This window comes from Garra rufa, chromosome 25 (genome assembly GCF_049309525.1).
Source record: "Garra rufa chromosome 25, GarRuf1.0, whole genome shotgun sequence".
NCBI classification, from domain to species: domain Eukaryota; kingdom Metazoa; phylum Chordata; class Actinopteri; order Cypriniformes; family Cyprinidae; genus Garra; species Garra rufa.
This window is the reverse complement of record NC_133385.1, coordinates 26830022-26845808: the sequence shown is the minus strand read 5'-3', so window position 1 is coordinate 26845808 and position 15787 is coordinate 26830022.

Sequence of the window (15787 nt, the reverse complement as noted above, 5' to 3'; positions counted from 1 at the left end):
TAAAAGTCCAAGTGCAATGGAAAAATTCAGAAGGACAGAAACTTTAACTTGTATTAAGAATGTCAATTTTGATTTAATGTTGACTTTAAAAATGTTTTTTTAAAAACTGTCAAAAGATGTGTACTCTTAAATCTAGCCATGACTGTAGAAATATTATTTTTACTTGTTTTAATTTTTCATTTTTGTGATTAAAATGATAGTATATTAATGAATTTTACCTTGAAAAATATTTTTAAATAATTCAAAATATGTGTACTCCATTTAGCCATGATTGTGGAAATATTACTTTTTACTTTTTTAATTTTATTTTTTGTGATTAAAATAATAATATAATAATAAATTTTACCTTGAAAAAATGTTTTACCAATTTTAAAGATGTGTACTCTTAAGTCTAGCCATGATTGTAGAAATATTGCTTTTTATTAATATAATAATGAATTTTACCTTGAAAAATGTTTTAAAAATGTAAAAAAAAGTGTACTCCTAAATCTAGCTATGACTGAAGAAATATAACGTTTACTTGTTATAATTGTCATTTTTGTGATCAAAATAATAATATAATGATTTTTACCTTGAAAAATGTAAAAAAGGTGTACTCCTAAATCTAACTATGATTGCAGAAATATTACTTTTTTTTTTCATGTTTTAATTTGTAATTTTTGTGATCAAAATAATAATATTATAATGATTTTTACCTTGAAAAATGTTTTTAAAAAATGTAAAAAAAAGAGTGCACTCCTAAATCTAGCCATGATTGTAGAAATATTACTTTTACTTGTTTTAATTTTTCATTTTTGTGAAAATAATAGTATAATAATGAATTTTACCTTGCAAAATGTTTTAAAAATGTAAAAAAGTGTACTCCTAAATCTAGCTATGATTGAAGAAATATAACGTTTACTTGTTATAATTGTCATTTTTGTGATCAAAATAATAATATAATGATTTTAACCTTGAAAAATGTTTTAAAAATGTAAAAAAAGTGTACTCCTAAATCTAACTATGATTGCAGAAATATTACTTTTTACTTGTTTTAATTTGTAATTTTTGTGATCACAATAATAATATTATAATGATTTTTACCTTGAAAAATGTTTTAAAAAATGTAAAAAAAAAAGAGTGTACTCTTAAATCTAGCCATGATTGTAGAAATATTACTTTTACTTGTTTTAATTTTTCATTTTTGTGAAAATAATAGTATAATAATGAATTTTACCTTGCAAAATGTTTTAAAAATGTAAAAAAGTGTACTCCTAAATCTAGCTATGATTGAAGAAATATAACGTTTACTTGTTATAATTGTCATTTTTGTGATCAAAATAATAATATAATGATTTTAACCTTGAAAAATGTTTTAAAAATGTAAAAAAAGTGTACTCCTAAATCTAACTATGATTGCAGAAATATTACTTTTTACTTGTTTTAATTTGTAATTTTTGTGATCACAATAATAATATTATAATGATTTTTACCTTGAAAAATGTTTTAAAAAATGTAAAAAAAAAGAGTGTACTCTTAAATCTAGCCATGATTGTAGAAATATTACTTTTACTTGTTTTAATTTTTCATTTTTGTGAAAATAATAGTATAATAATGAATTTTACCTTGCAAAATGTTTTAAAAATGTAAAAAAGTGTACTCCTAAATCTAGCTATGATTGAAGAAATATAACGTTTACTTGTTATAATTGTCATTTTTGTGATCAAAATAATAATATAATGATTTTAACCTTGAAAAATGTTTTAAAAATGTAAAAAAGTGTACTCCTAAATCTAACTATGATTGCAGAAATTTTTACCTTGCAAAATGTTTTAAAAATGTAACAAAAAAGGAGACTTCTAAATCTAGCTATGATTGAAGAAATATTACTTTTTACTTGCAGATGATCATTACATATAGATATTCTTTTTGAATCTGGGTATTTACAATCCATTTTGTAAAGGTAAAATATTTCATAAGTCTAAGTGCAATGGAAAAATTAGAAAGCACGGTAACACTTTAGAATAGGTAACACTTATTCACTATTAACTATGACTTATTTGCATGCATATTACTAGAATATTGGCCATTTATTAGTACTAATTAAGCACATATTAATGTCTTATTCTACATGACCTTATTCTACATCCCTAATCCTACCCAATACCTAAACCTAACAACTACCTTACTAACTATTAATAAGCAGCAAATTAGGAATTTATTGAAGGAAAAGTTGTAATTAATAGTCAATAAGTGTTACCTATTCTAAAGTGTTACCAAAAGGACAAAAACTATCATGTATTAAAAATGTCAATTTTGATTTCATGTTGACCTTAAGGCACCTAAACCTAAAAACGATCCTTCAGAACCCTTGAAATCCTTAAAAACTAGACCATAATTTCTCGCTCAGAGTATTTAATGAGTCTTATGATGTTTATCCTAACCTTACGCACTTTTTAAAGTCATTCTAATATATTTTTAATCCACGTTGACTTTACATTAGCCCATTCCTGACCTGTTTTGTTGATTGTACTCAAAAAGTACGTGCTAAACCAGTGTGGAGACGTTCCCTCAGTGACATCAGTGGCTCCATTCAGTCATTCGCAGAGATTAATATGAAAATCCACCGACATACACACACAAAACAAAACACAACAAACATTCGTCTCCCCCCACACAAATACATGCACATCCCGTGACCTTTCCGAGACCCGTGCACCTCTGGCCTAGTATTTGCAGAGCGCGCCGCTGATAGTAGGCCATCTTACGCACCTTTTGGGATGGTGTGTGAGTGAGTGTGTGTGTGTGTGTGTGTGTGTGTGTGTGAGTCTCTCGCAAGGTGAGTTGCAGCTAGAGGAGAAGGCAGGCTCGCGGTCAGCAGGGAGCGACTGGGCCGCGGGGAGAGGCTCTTAACTTCTGTCAGGTACAAATAACCACGCCATTTTTCACCTCCTGATTTTGAGCGCCGCAAGTCTCCCCAGTCATTTGAACTCTACACACATCCCATGATTCAATTCTGACTCTGGACACTTTGAGAGGTACGAGCGCAACAGATCTGAAAACAACACAACGGCCCGTCCGATACATGTGATCTGTGTTCATGCGCTCGGGCTGTATTCTAATAATTGCATAACATTGCCAAGAGACGTGGAGCTTTAGTCAAACTGGTGCACTCTATATTAGGGATCAATTAATTTATTCAGAAATGCCCCGCTGGTTGAAAGTTTGGACATGCTTGAATTCATTTATAAATTAATCCTAAAACTTTTTGATAAAAAAGATTGCGCTAGTGTATTTAAATGCTCAAAATATTACATTTTGTATAAATTCATTTCTTTACCAAATCAGAAAATATTTATTTATTTAAATAACTATGTGTATTTATTTTAAGAGATGCGTCGGACTGGGTATTCATTTGATATGACGTGGAAAACTCAAAAAAAAAAAAAAAAAAAAAGGCATCACATAAATAAATAAATAAACAAACAAACAAACACATAAACAAACAAATGTGACCCTGGACCACAAAACCAGTCTTAAGTCGCTGGGGTATATTTGTAGCAATAGCCAAAAATACATTGTATGGGTCAAAATTATTGATTTTTCTTTTATGCCAAAAATCATTAGGAAATTAAGTAAAGATCATGTTCCATGAAGATTTTTTGTACAATTCCTACTATAAATATATCAAAATGTAATTCTTGATTAGTAATATGCATTGCTAAGAACTTCATTTGGACAACTTTAAAGGTGATTTTCTCAATATTTTGATTTTTTTGCACCCTCAGATTCCAGATGTTCAAATAGATGTATCTCAGCCAAATATTGCCCTATCCTAACAAACCATATATCAATAGAAAGCTCATTCATTGAGCTTTCATATGATGTATACATCTCAGTTTTGTAAAAATTTAACCTTATGACTGGTTTTGTGGTCCAGGGTCACAAATAGTCTTGTTTCTTACCTCAAAAATATTTTAATGTTTTAAAATATTTTGTAAAAATATGTAAAGATGTGTACTCATATTACTTTTTAATTAATTATTATTATTTTTTTTTTTGTGATTAAAACAGTAATATAGTAATGAATTTTACTAGTTATTGTAAAAAAAAAACTGTGTACTTCTAAATCCAGCCATGATTGTGGAAAAATACTTTTTACTTTACTTTAAATTTTTTTTCATTATTCAAAAAAATAATAAAATAATGATTTTTACAAAAAAAAGGAAAAAGAAATAAATCCAGCCATGAGTGTACAGTATATTCCTTTTAAATGTATTTAAATGTATTTAAAACATTTTTTTTGATAAAAAGGCTTTAAATGTTCAAAATATTAAATAAATAAAAAAATGTAGTACAAATTAATTTCTTTACCAAATCAGAAAATATTTATTTAATATTTTTATTTGATATCACGTTGGAAAACTAAAAAAAAAAAGGCATCACATAACTAAATAAATAAACAAACAAACAAACAAACAAATAGTCTTGGTTTTTACTTAAAACATCTGTAAAGATGTGTGCTCATATTACTTTTTACTTGATAATTTTTTTTATTTTTGTGATAAAAATAATAATATAATAATGAATTTTACCTTAAAAAGTTTTATGATTGTAGAAGTAATACTTTTACTTGATTTAATTTTTTTTTATTATTATTCAAAAGAAACTCTATGAGTGTATATTACTTTTAAATGTATTTAAATGCATTTAATTGTTTTCATCACCTTTTAAATTTTCATTTTTGTGATTAAAATAATAATATAATAATTTACCTTGCAAAATGTTTCAAGAATGTCAAAAGATGTGTACTCTTAAATCTAGCCTTTACTGTAGAAATATTACTCTTATTTCAATTTTGCATTTTTGTGATTAAAATAAAAATATAATAATAAATTTTACCTTGAGAAAGGTTTAAAAAATGTTAAAAAGATGTGTACTCTTAAATCTAGCCATGATTGTAGAAATATTACTTTTACTTGTTTTAATTTTTCCATTTATGTGATTAAAATAGTAATAGAATAGTGAATTTTACCTTGAAAAATGTTTAGAAATGTTTAAAAAGATGTGTACTTCGAAATTTAGCTGTGAGTTTAGAAATATTTTTTCCTGCTTTTAATTTACATTTTTGTTATTAAAATAATAGTATAGTAATGAATTTTGCCTTGAAAAATGTTTTTAAAATTTCAAAAGACGTGTACTCTTAAATCTAGCCATGATTAAAGTAATTTTGTTTTTTACTAGTTTTAATTTGTCATTTTTGTGATTAAAGTATTAATATAAAAATACATTTTACCTTAAAAAATGTTTTAAAAAATGTAAACATATGTGTACTCCTACATTTAGCCATGATTGTGGAAATATTACTTTTTACTTGTTTTAATTTTCATTTTTGTGATTTTGTGATTAAAATAGAATAATAAATTTTACCTTGAAAAATGTTTAAAAATTTTTTAAAAAGATTAAATCTAAGTCTTAAAGTCTTAAATCTAGCCATGGTTGTAGAAATATTACTTTTACTTTTTTTAATTTGTCATTCTTTATTAAAATAATAATATAATAATGAATTTTACCTTAAAAATGTTTTAAAAAATTTTAAAAGATGTGTACTTCTAAATCTAGCCATAGTTGTAGAAAATCAATTTTTACTTGTTTTAATTTTTCTTTTTTGTGATTAAAATAACAATATAATAATGAATTTTACCTTGAAAAATGTTTTTAAAATTTCTAAATATGTGTACTCCTAAATCTAGCCATAGTTGTAGAAATGTTACTTTTTAATTGTTTTAATTTGTAATTTTTGTGATTAAAATAATAATAGAATAGTGAACTTTTGCCTTAAAAATGTTTAGAGATGTTTTTTAAAAAATGTTTACTTCTAAATCTAGCTATGATTGTTGAAATATTACTTTTTACTTGTTTTAATTTTTTATTTTTGTGATTAAAATAATAATATAATAACAAATTTTACCTTAAAAAATATTTTAACATTTTTAAAAGACGTGTACTCTTAAATCTAGCCATAATTGTAGAAATAATACTTTTTACATATTTTATTTAGTAATTTTTGTGTTTAAAATCATAATATAATAATACATTTTACCTTGAGAAATGATTAAAAAATGTTACAAAATATTCCTAAATTTAGCTTGTTTAGCAAAAAACAAGAAAAAAATGTGTAATTTTTGTAATTAAAATAATAATATAAAAATGAATTTTACCTTGAAAAATGCTTTAAAAATTTTCTAAATATGTGTACTCCTTAATATAGCCATGCTTGTGAAAATATTATTTTTTACTTGTTTAAATTTTTTATTTTTGTGATTAAAATAATAAAGTGTTACCCATATGATAATACATTTTACCTGGAAAAATGTTTCAAAAAATATAAAAAGATGTGTACTCCCAAATCCTAATTTTCTTTTCTTTTTTTGATTATTCAAAAGAATAATAAAATAATGGTTTTCACCTTTAAAAAGGTAGAAAATGAAGTTTTTGAAAAATAAATAAATAAATAAATGAAGATGCGTACCCTAAAATTCAGCTATGAGTGTATATTACTTTTAAATTGATTTAATTTCTTCTTTTCATCACCTTTTAGCATTTAACAGATGCTTTTATCCAAAGTAACTTACATTTCATTCCAAGTATACATTTTATCAGTTCACAGAATCGAACCCATGACCTTGGTGTTGCCAGTGCCATGCTTATTGATTCAGATAAGATATGCACTTAGGCGGTTTGTTTCTAATTAAATATTAGTTCAATAAATATCACCTACAAACATTACAAACCTGTTTTTCCATTTGAGCCAAATGTCTTCAAATGTTCCAGCAGTAGCTGCTGTTGCAGAGGATCTTGTCACTTTTAGGCATCTCAGAGCTGCTAGATGGTGCTGTTTGGTAGCATTGCCTGGTTACACCACAGAGACACCTTAAGTGGACTCGCATTGTCTTGTTTCTTCATCTTTCAATGCATATTATTAGCACAGACTGAGTCAAATATCATTAGGAATATACATTTGGTCTGAAACAAAGCAGAAAGCACTAGGAGCTGGATTAATGTTCCTGAGTGAAAGGCTCTCGCGCTTTGCCCAGGAGCCCTTCTGTGTGTGTGTGTGTGTGTGTGTGTGTGTGTGTGTGTGTGTGTGTTGGTGTCAGGCGTCTGTCTGCCATGCTGCACATCAGTCATTACTTTGAACTACCACAAACGTGTCACTCCATCTCTCAGTTTGATGTCAGCGTCAGATCAGAGTTTTACACACAATGGAGGCGCTCTGTGTTTCTGCTCTGCTCTCCACATCAGCCGCAACATTTCGGAGCTGTAGAAACACAACACAACTTTTAATAGAAAAAAAAATTGTAAAAATGGTGGTATGATTTTGACTGATGAAACAAAGAAGGATTGTATGATCTCTCTATATATGGGAATATATACAGATTTGAATCTTTGACCTATGAACTTAATGCTATTAGCTGAAAAACATATATATATATTATGTTTTGCTGTTGAAATGAAAGATTTTATGGTCTAAAAGGATTATATACACAAAAATGCGACTTACATTGCATTCAAAGTGTATTTTTAACAGCTACATGAGAATCAAACCCATGATCTTTGCTAGCTAACATACCAGGATTCAACCAGGATTTATTATATGTGACCCTGGACCACAAAACCAGTCTTAAGTCGCTGGGGTGTATTTGTAGCAATAGCCAAAAATACATATCATGGGTCAAAATTATTGATTTTTCTTTTATGCCAAAAATCATTAGGAAATTAGTAAAGATCATGTTCCATTAAGATTTTTTTGTAAAATTCCTACTATAAATATATCAATGTAATTTTTGTAACTTTAACTTTATTTGGACAACTTTAAAGGTGATTTTCTCAGCATTTTGATTTTTTTGCACCCTCAGATTCCAGTTTTTTAAATAGTTGTATCTCGGCCAAATATTGTCCTATTCCTAATAAACCATACATCAATAGAAAGCTCATTTATTGAGCTTTCATATGATGTATACATCTCAGTTTTGTAAAATTTAACCTTATGACTGGTTTTGTGGTCCAGGGTCACATATTTTACTAATGAAATAAAGGATGTTGTATGTTTTGAGAGAGAGACTATATTAAATATAATCATTTTTCATTATGACATTTCTTCTCAAAATCACAAAAGTTTTGGGATATTTACAAGTTTAAATTAAAGATTTTTTTTCTGTATAATTTTAAAAAATACTTTACATATACAGTATTTAACATATAGATTTTTGTAATTAATTTATTTTTTTTATTAAAATTGAAACATTTAAAATGCTAATTGAAACGTTTGCACTTTTTTCAAATACACCCACTATATAATTAATTAAATTAAAATAATAATAATAATTATTATTATTACTAATAATAATAACAATAATTATTATTATTTTTGTTATTATAACAATGAAAATTTCAATTTAAAAACTGAAACATTTAAAATTGTATTTTAAAAAATTTAAAATTGAAATATACAAAATGTACAACACTAATTAAAATATGCACTTTTTTCTAAATACACCCAATATACTGTATAACTAATCAATTCCAAATAATACTAATAATAATAATAATAATAATAATAATTATTATTATTATTATTATAACAATAAAAACACTGTTTTAAATTAATTTTTAAAATTGAAATTTTAAAATGCTAATTGAAATATAAATTCTTTTCAAATGCACCCAATATATAACTAATTAAATCCAAAATATAATAATAATAATAATAATAATAATAATAATAATAATAATAATAAAAAGAATGTTTTAAAATTAAAATATGCACTTTTTTTCCAAACACACCCAATGTATAATTAATTAAATCCAATTAATAATATTAATAATAACAATAATAAAGAAAATATTGTTTTAAAATGAAAATATGCACTTTTTTTCCAAAATACACCCAATGTATAACTAATTAAATCCTAATAATAATAATAATAATAATAATAATAATAATAATAATAATGAAAATACAGATTTTTAAAATGTAAAACACTAATTAAAATATGCACTTTTTTCCAAATACACCCAATATGTAACTAATTAAATCCAAATAATAATAATAATAATAATAATAATAATAATAATAATAATAATTATTATTATTATTATTATTATTATTATTATTATTATTATTATTATTATTATAAATAATACTTTTACAATTGAACATTTTAAAATGCAAATTGAAATATGTACTTTTTTCAAATGCAACTAATTAAATCCAAATAATAATAATAATAATAATAATAATAATAATAATAATAAATATAATAATAATAAATGTAAAACATTAATTGAAATATGCACTTTTTTCAAATACACACAATGTATAACTAATGATCCAAATGATAATAATAATAATAATAATAATAATAATAATAATAATAATAATAGTACTGAAAAGGCCGTTTCAGAATTGTATTCAATCCCTAATTGAATTATCTTTTTTTTAAATACATGGCATGTATAACTAATTAAATCCAAAATATAATAATAATAATAATAATAATAATAATAATAATAATAATAATAATAATAATAATAATAATAATAATAATAATAATGTAGGGCCTGCTTTAAAATTATATTTTACCTCTAACTGAAATATGCACTATTTTTCCAAATACACCCAATGTATAACAACTCAAATCCAAATAATAATAACTGTTTTAAAATTATATTCAACCCCTAATTATAATTTTTTCCTGTTTTTAGAGCACTGACTAGAGTACGACCAAAAAATGCCAGTCTAAATAATTTATTTTGAACTGAAATCATTCTCCCTTGGAAGCAGTCAAAAAGTAAAATACCTCTTTTTTTTTCCAGAACAAAAACGGCTTGTATTTTAATTTATTTGAGAATAACTTTACGTCCAAGAAAATTAAACTCTGTACATTTCCATGTGCAAAGCCAAAGCATACAGTATATCAAGAATGAAAGGATCATTTTAAACCCATAAACGATCAGTCTGCAGTTTCTGTTATGCCAAAAGCCCAAAAATAACAGCAAAAAAGGCCCATAGGCATATTCTTTCATGCTTTTTATTTGCCTGTAAACTTTATCTGAAGAGTGTCCTGTCTGGGGGCCCGCGCTGTCCTCTTCAAGTGCTCTCTTGATTTGAAATATTGTCTTACATAATGAGGGAGAAAAATAGAGCGGCTCTGCACTCCTGCGCCGGTGTCAGTTTAATCAATCATTTTTAAACACAGGCAGGCATGGAGAGTCTCCCGCCCGGCATCCGCCGCATCCTTCCCCTGCTCCGGTCTAGCACGGCGGCAGCAATTCATCATCACTCAAAAAATGAAAGCGCCGGTGTATCAGACTCGTCCTTGCCTCTTCTTGGATTTAAACACAGGGGTGGGGGCTGATGGGAAGGGTGCCGATGGCGGGAGATGATCGGTGATGTAAGAAAGAAGAGTTTTCCCTCTGCTCTCTTTTTCTTCCTTGCGCTCCTTCTCCTGTCTTTCCGTCTCCTTTGCTCTACTTTCCTCTTGAAAGCGCGGGACGTGGGAGGGCAAAGGTCGGGATGGCGGGTCGGTGCGTAACTTGAATGGGGGCAAAGAGGGAAGCGGGCCTCATCTTGCGGACTTTTCCCTGTGGAAAGTTCGGAATGGGCCGTTTATAAGTCTCACACACTCAATTACACTCACTCGTCCTTTCAACATATGAATTTCGGATCCATTGGGATCGTCCGTTGGTTTCAGAGGAAGCCATGCAGGTGAAAAGTTCAACCTGTCTATTCTTTTCAGCGGAAAAACACGTACAGGTAATTTTTAAATCACGTTTGGGATGTTCAGGCCACGAAAAGCAATTACAAACGGTGATGTCTTCTTTCAAGTGTCTTGTTTGTTGTTTTAACGTGACTTTATGTGATGTTTGCGTTCTGTGGTCACACCCGTGTAGGTCAAAGACTCGTCGCAGGTTTGTATCGGTGCTTCATCTTACGTTCCAACACATACAAACGCACACACACTGACATTTAAAACCGGTCTGTGGATGTTCCCACATTATCCCTGGTGGATCATTCCCCTCTGCATTTTTGTGCCGGGAAATGTCGCCCCACGGACTAATTATCCCAACGTAAATGCATAAACATGGCAGGCTGTGATTCGGCTTTTTTTTTCTGCTCCTCGCCAGGTTCTCAACCAGTCGCATAACTTTAAACGTAGCTAGCGAAACACATGACACAAGCAGACCAGTTTGTTATTTCATATGGTGAGGAAATAACTCACTCGCACTCGTTCCGCTTGTTTCATTTGCGTCAGTATTTAATTTAATGGTCTGAAAGCCACTCTTAGTGATAAGAACTTGGAGGAGTGTGTGACAACGCAAACACAGTAAAACCTCTAGTAAAATCAATCACACAAGTAAATCCCCATGTAAACAATGTGCTGATGAAAGCTTGTTAACGCTTTGTTAACACTTTCCAAACTAAAACTCAGGCACTAAATTTGTGACTGTTTATGAACAAGTCACTGAATCATTCGCTCAACTGGATTATTCAAAAACAGATTCAGGAGACAAACTGCTCTCTTTAAGAGTGAGTCATTAATTAATTCGCTCAAGCGATTCGTTCAAAACACTGATTCGTTCAGGAAATACATTTGTGACTGTTTATGAATAACTTACTGAATCATTCACTCAACTGATTTCTTCAAAAACAGATTCATTCAGGTATCAAACAAACTACTTTTGGGTTAGTTTTGCATAGCAGTTGGGCTGGTTTTGATTTGCAGACCTGGCAACCCTGATTGTGACTGTTGTAATTTATTTAAAAGACTGATTGAATTAAGGAACTAATTTGTGACTGTTTTTGAATAACTTACTGAACCACTCGCTCCACTGATTCATTCAATAAACAGATTCATAAAAAAAAAGCTCTCTTTAAGAGTGAGTTATTAATTAATTCACTCAAGCGATTCATTCAAAACACTGATTTATTCAGGTATGAAACTTTTGACTACTGTTGGAAAGTCTGCAGTTTTACCATGGAATTGGGCTAATTTTACACAGTTGCTCTGGGTTAAAGCGATCCAAACCGCCCCCACACCCCTGGATAAGTATTTTGATGGAGAGGAAAGCGGAGGGAAAAAATGATCAAGCTAGTTTTAGGTTAGTTTTGAATAGCAGTTGGGGTGGTTTTGATTTACAGACCTGGCAACCATACTTTTCAAATCCCCATGTAAACAATGTGCTGATGAAAGCTTGTTAACGCTTTGTTACACAGTCATCAACCTGGACACACTGTTTTGTTCCAAACTAAATCTCAGGCACTAAATTTGTGACTGTCACTGAATCATTCACTCAACTGGATTATTCAAAAACAGATTCAGGAGACAAACTGCTGTCTTTAAGAGTGAGTCATTAATTAATTCACTCAAGCGATTCATTCAAAACACTAATTCACTCAGGAATGAAACTTGTGACTGTTGTTATTCATTCAAAACACTAATTCGTCCAAGAAATAAATTTGTGACTGTTTATGAATAACTCACTGAATCATTCACTCAACTGATTTATTCAAAAACAGATTCATTCAGGCGCCAAACAAACTGCTCTCTTTAAGAGTGAGTCATTAATTAATTCACTCAAGCGATTCATTCAAAACACTAATTCACTCAGGAATAAAACTTGTGACTGTTGTGATTCGTTTATGAGTAACTCATTGAATGATTCGCTTAACTGGTTCATTCAGGAGCCAAACATACTGCTCTATTCTAGAGTGAGTCATTAATTAATTAATTCACTCAAAGAATTCGTTCAAAACATTGATTCATTTAGGACTGACACTTGTGACAAGTGTTGCCAAGTCTACATTTTTTACCATGGAATTGGCCTACTTTTACACTGTTGCTGCAGGTAAAAGTGAGTAAAACGGTTTTTAGATGGTTAGATGGAGGGTAAAAGCAGGGAGAAAAAAACACAATTAGGCTAGTTTTGAATAGCAGTTGGGCTGGATTTGATTTGCAGACCTGGCAACCCTGCTTATGACTGTTGTGATTTATTCAAAACACTGATTAATTTAAGAACTAAACTTGTGACTGTTTACTAATAAGTTACTGAATCATTCAAAAACAGATTCATTCAGGAGTCAAAAGAAATGGTTCTCTTTAAGATTGAGTTATTAATTAATTCACTCAAGCTGACTCACTGATTCATTCAGGTATAAAACTTGTGACTGTTGTGATTCGTTCAAAACACTGATTTATTTAGGAAATAAATGTGTGACTGTTTATGAATAACTCACTAAATCATTCACTCAACTGATTTATTCAAAAACAGATTCATTCAGGAGCCAAAAACTGCTCTTTTTAAGAGTGAGTCTTGCAGACTTGGCCACACAAGTTTAATTTCTAAATGAATCAGTGTTTTGAACAAATCGTTTGAGTAAAATAATTAATGACTCACTCTAAAAGAAAGCAGCTTGTTTGGCTCCTGAATGAATCTGTTTTTGAATGATCCAATTGAGCAAATAATTCAGTGACTCACTAATAAACAGTCACAAATGTAGTTCCTGAATGAATCAGTATTTTGAACGAATCAGAACAGTCACAAGCAGGGTTGCCAGATCTGCAATTCAAAACCAGTGCAACTGCTATGAAAACTAATCCAAAACTAGCAATCATATTTTTTCCCTGCTTCGTCAAAATACTGTTCTGGGGAAGTGGGGGCAGTTTTGATCACTTTAACCTGCAGCAATAGTGTAAAAGTAGTTTGTTTGGAGTCTGCCTTTGGTTTAACAATAGGTCTAGCTGCTGTTTTTTTAAAGTGAGGTAATATTTGTATTTTTTTTTAAATTCCTCTAGCCTTTGCTCATTGTGATCTCATGTTCAAATCACTCAGGCACACACACTTTGTTTCCACATTAGTTTACTTACAAGCCAAACGGTTATATTCAGACAACATTACAGTCATTTTAAAATGCCCGATCATCGTTTTGCAGTCCATTCGCTTTTAATTTACTTCTCAAAGGCCAAGCAGACCACAGGCATTTCAAGATCTTCACAACCTCTTCTGTAACCCGCCTCCCGGTTCAGTTTATAGGAAAATATTGAGAAGTTTGAGCTGTTGAGATTTTTGTGGTCATTCCACTTACTGCTAACAGCATGTGGAAATATAAAGCAGCAGGAAAAAGCTGGGCACTTTGGGGAATTACACTGAATTGAGTTTATTGCAAAAAAAAGTGTGCAATATTGTAAAAGAAAGTAACTAGTTCTTCTTTTTATGAATCCCTCCCTGGACTGTTTGGATTTGTGTAAACTTCCAGAAAAGAGGGATGATGGAGAGGAATTCAAAGTCATATTTCCTCATTATTTTGTTTATGGACTGTGGATAGGACCAAATGTTTGGAAACCTGTATAAACTCTGCTTCCAAAGGAAGGTTGAAGGATTTTACATAAAGAATGGCACAATAAACAGTTCTTGAATTAATTGAAGTTTCTTTTCTATAAATGGTTTTCGAATGTTGATCCTTTCAAAACCAAATCGTTTAATTTAAAGTCACCATTAAATCATAACTTAAAACACTTTCTTGGTCTTACTGTGCACAAGTCATCAGTGCACGTTATTCCAAAGAAAAACAATGTTCTTTTTAATTGTTCATTAAAATAAAATAAATTGTTCCACCTCTGAAACAGAAGGTCGATGTTTAGCTTCATTAGCCCCTGCTGGCAGATAATTTAAAATTTAACAAAAGTTACAAAGACAAAATCTTTAGCAAGAAACAAGTTGTTGGAAGTGAGCATTTTCTTGTGGTGCCAATTAGCATTGTCGTGATGTCATTTCCTATGGCTCCAAGGTGATTAGCTTCTAACGCTCTTCTCTGTTCTTTAAGGATGTGTTGTTTGGTTTCTATAACATGGAAAAAGTGTATGGGTATATGATAAGTAAATGTACTTTATTATTAATCTTTTTCGGTTTCTCGCCAAATGTTACATCACATTATTGTTTTTGAAAAATAAATTTAGCAACACATCCAAGCTATTTCATCCTCAGTGAACTCCAAAGGTTTTAAAACAATATACACGTGCTGCCATTTTCATTTATTTTGCTAAAATATGCTTTGCTATATGATTTTGTTATAATTGATGCTTTGCTTTCATTAGAATTTCATTTCAATATTATATTATATAATATTACATATATTTATTTAGATTTGGTCAGTATTTATAAGACCCCCAAGATGAAGCAGATGAGGCAGGAGCAGATGAGGCAGGAGACCACTACTCTGGATCAGGTGGAGTTTAGAGACAACCTCCATGGCCAAGACAGGGCAGACAGTGGCCTCCATTGCCACAACAGGGCAGGCAGAGGATTTAGAGATGGCCTCCATAGCTGGGACAGGGAAAGCAGAGGGTTCAGAGATGGCCTCCATGGCCAGGACAGGGAAAGCAGAGGGTTCAGTGATGGCCTCCATAGCTGGGACAGGGAAAGCAGAGGGTTCAGAGATGGCCTCCATGGCCAGGACAGGGCAGGCAGAGGGTTCAGAGATGGCCTCCGTGGCCAGGACAGGCTGTGACAGGGCAAGCAGAGGGTTCAGAGACAGCCCCCATAGCCGCAACAGGGCAGGCAGAGGATTCAGAGATGGCCTCCATGGCCATGACAAGGTAGGCAGAGGTTTCAGAGATAGCCTCTGTGGCCGCAATGGGATAGGCAGAGGGTTCAGAGACAGCCTCCACGGCTGTGACAGAACAGGCAGAGGGTTAAGGGACATCCTCTGTGGCTAGGACAGGACAGGCAGAGGGTTCAGAGTTGG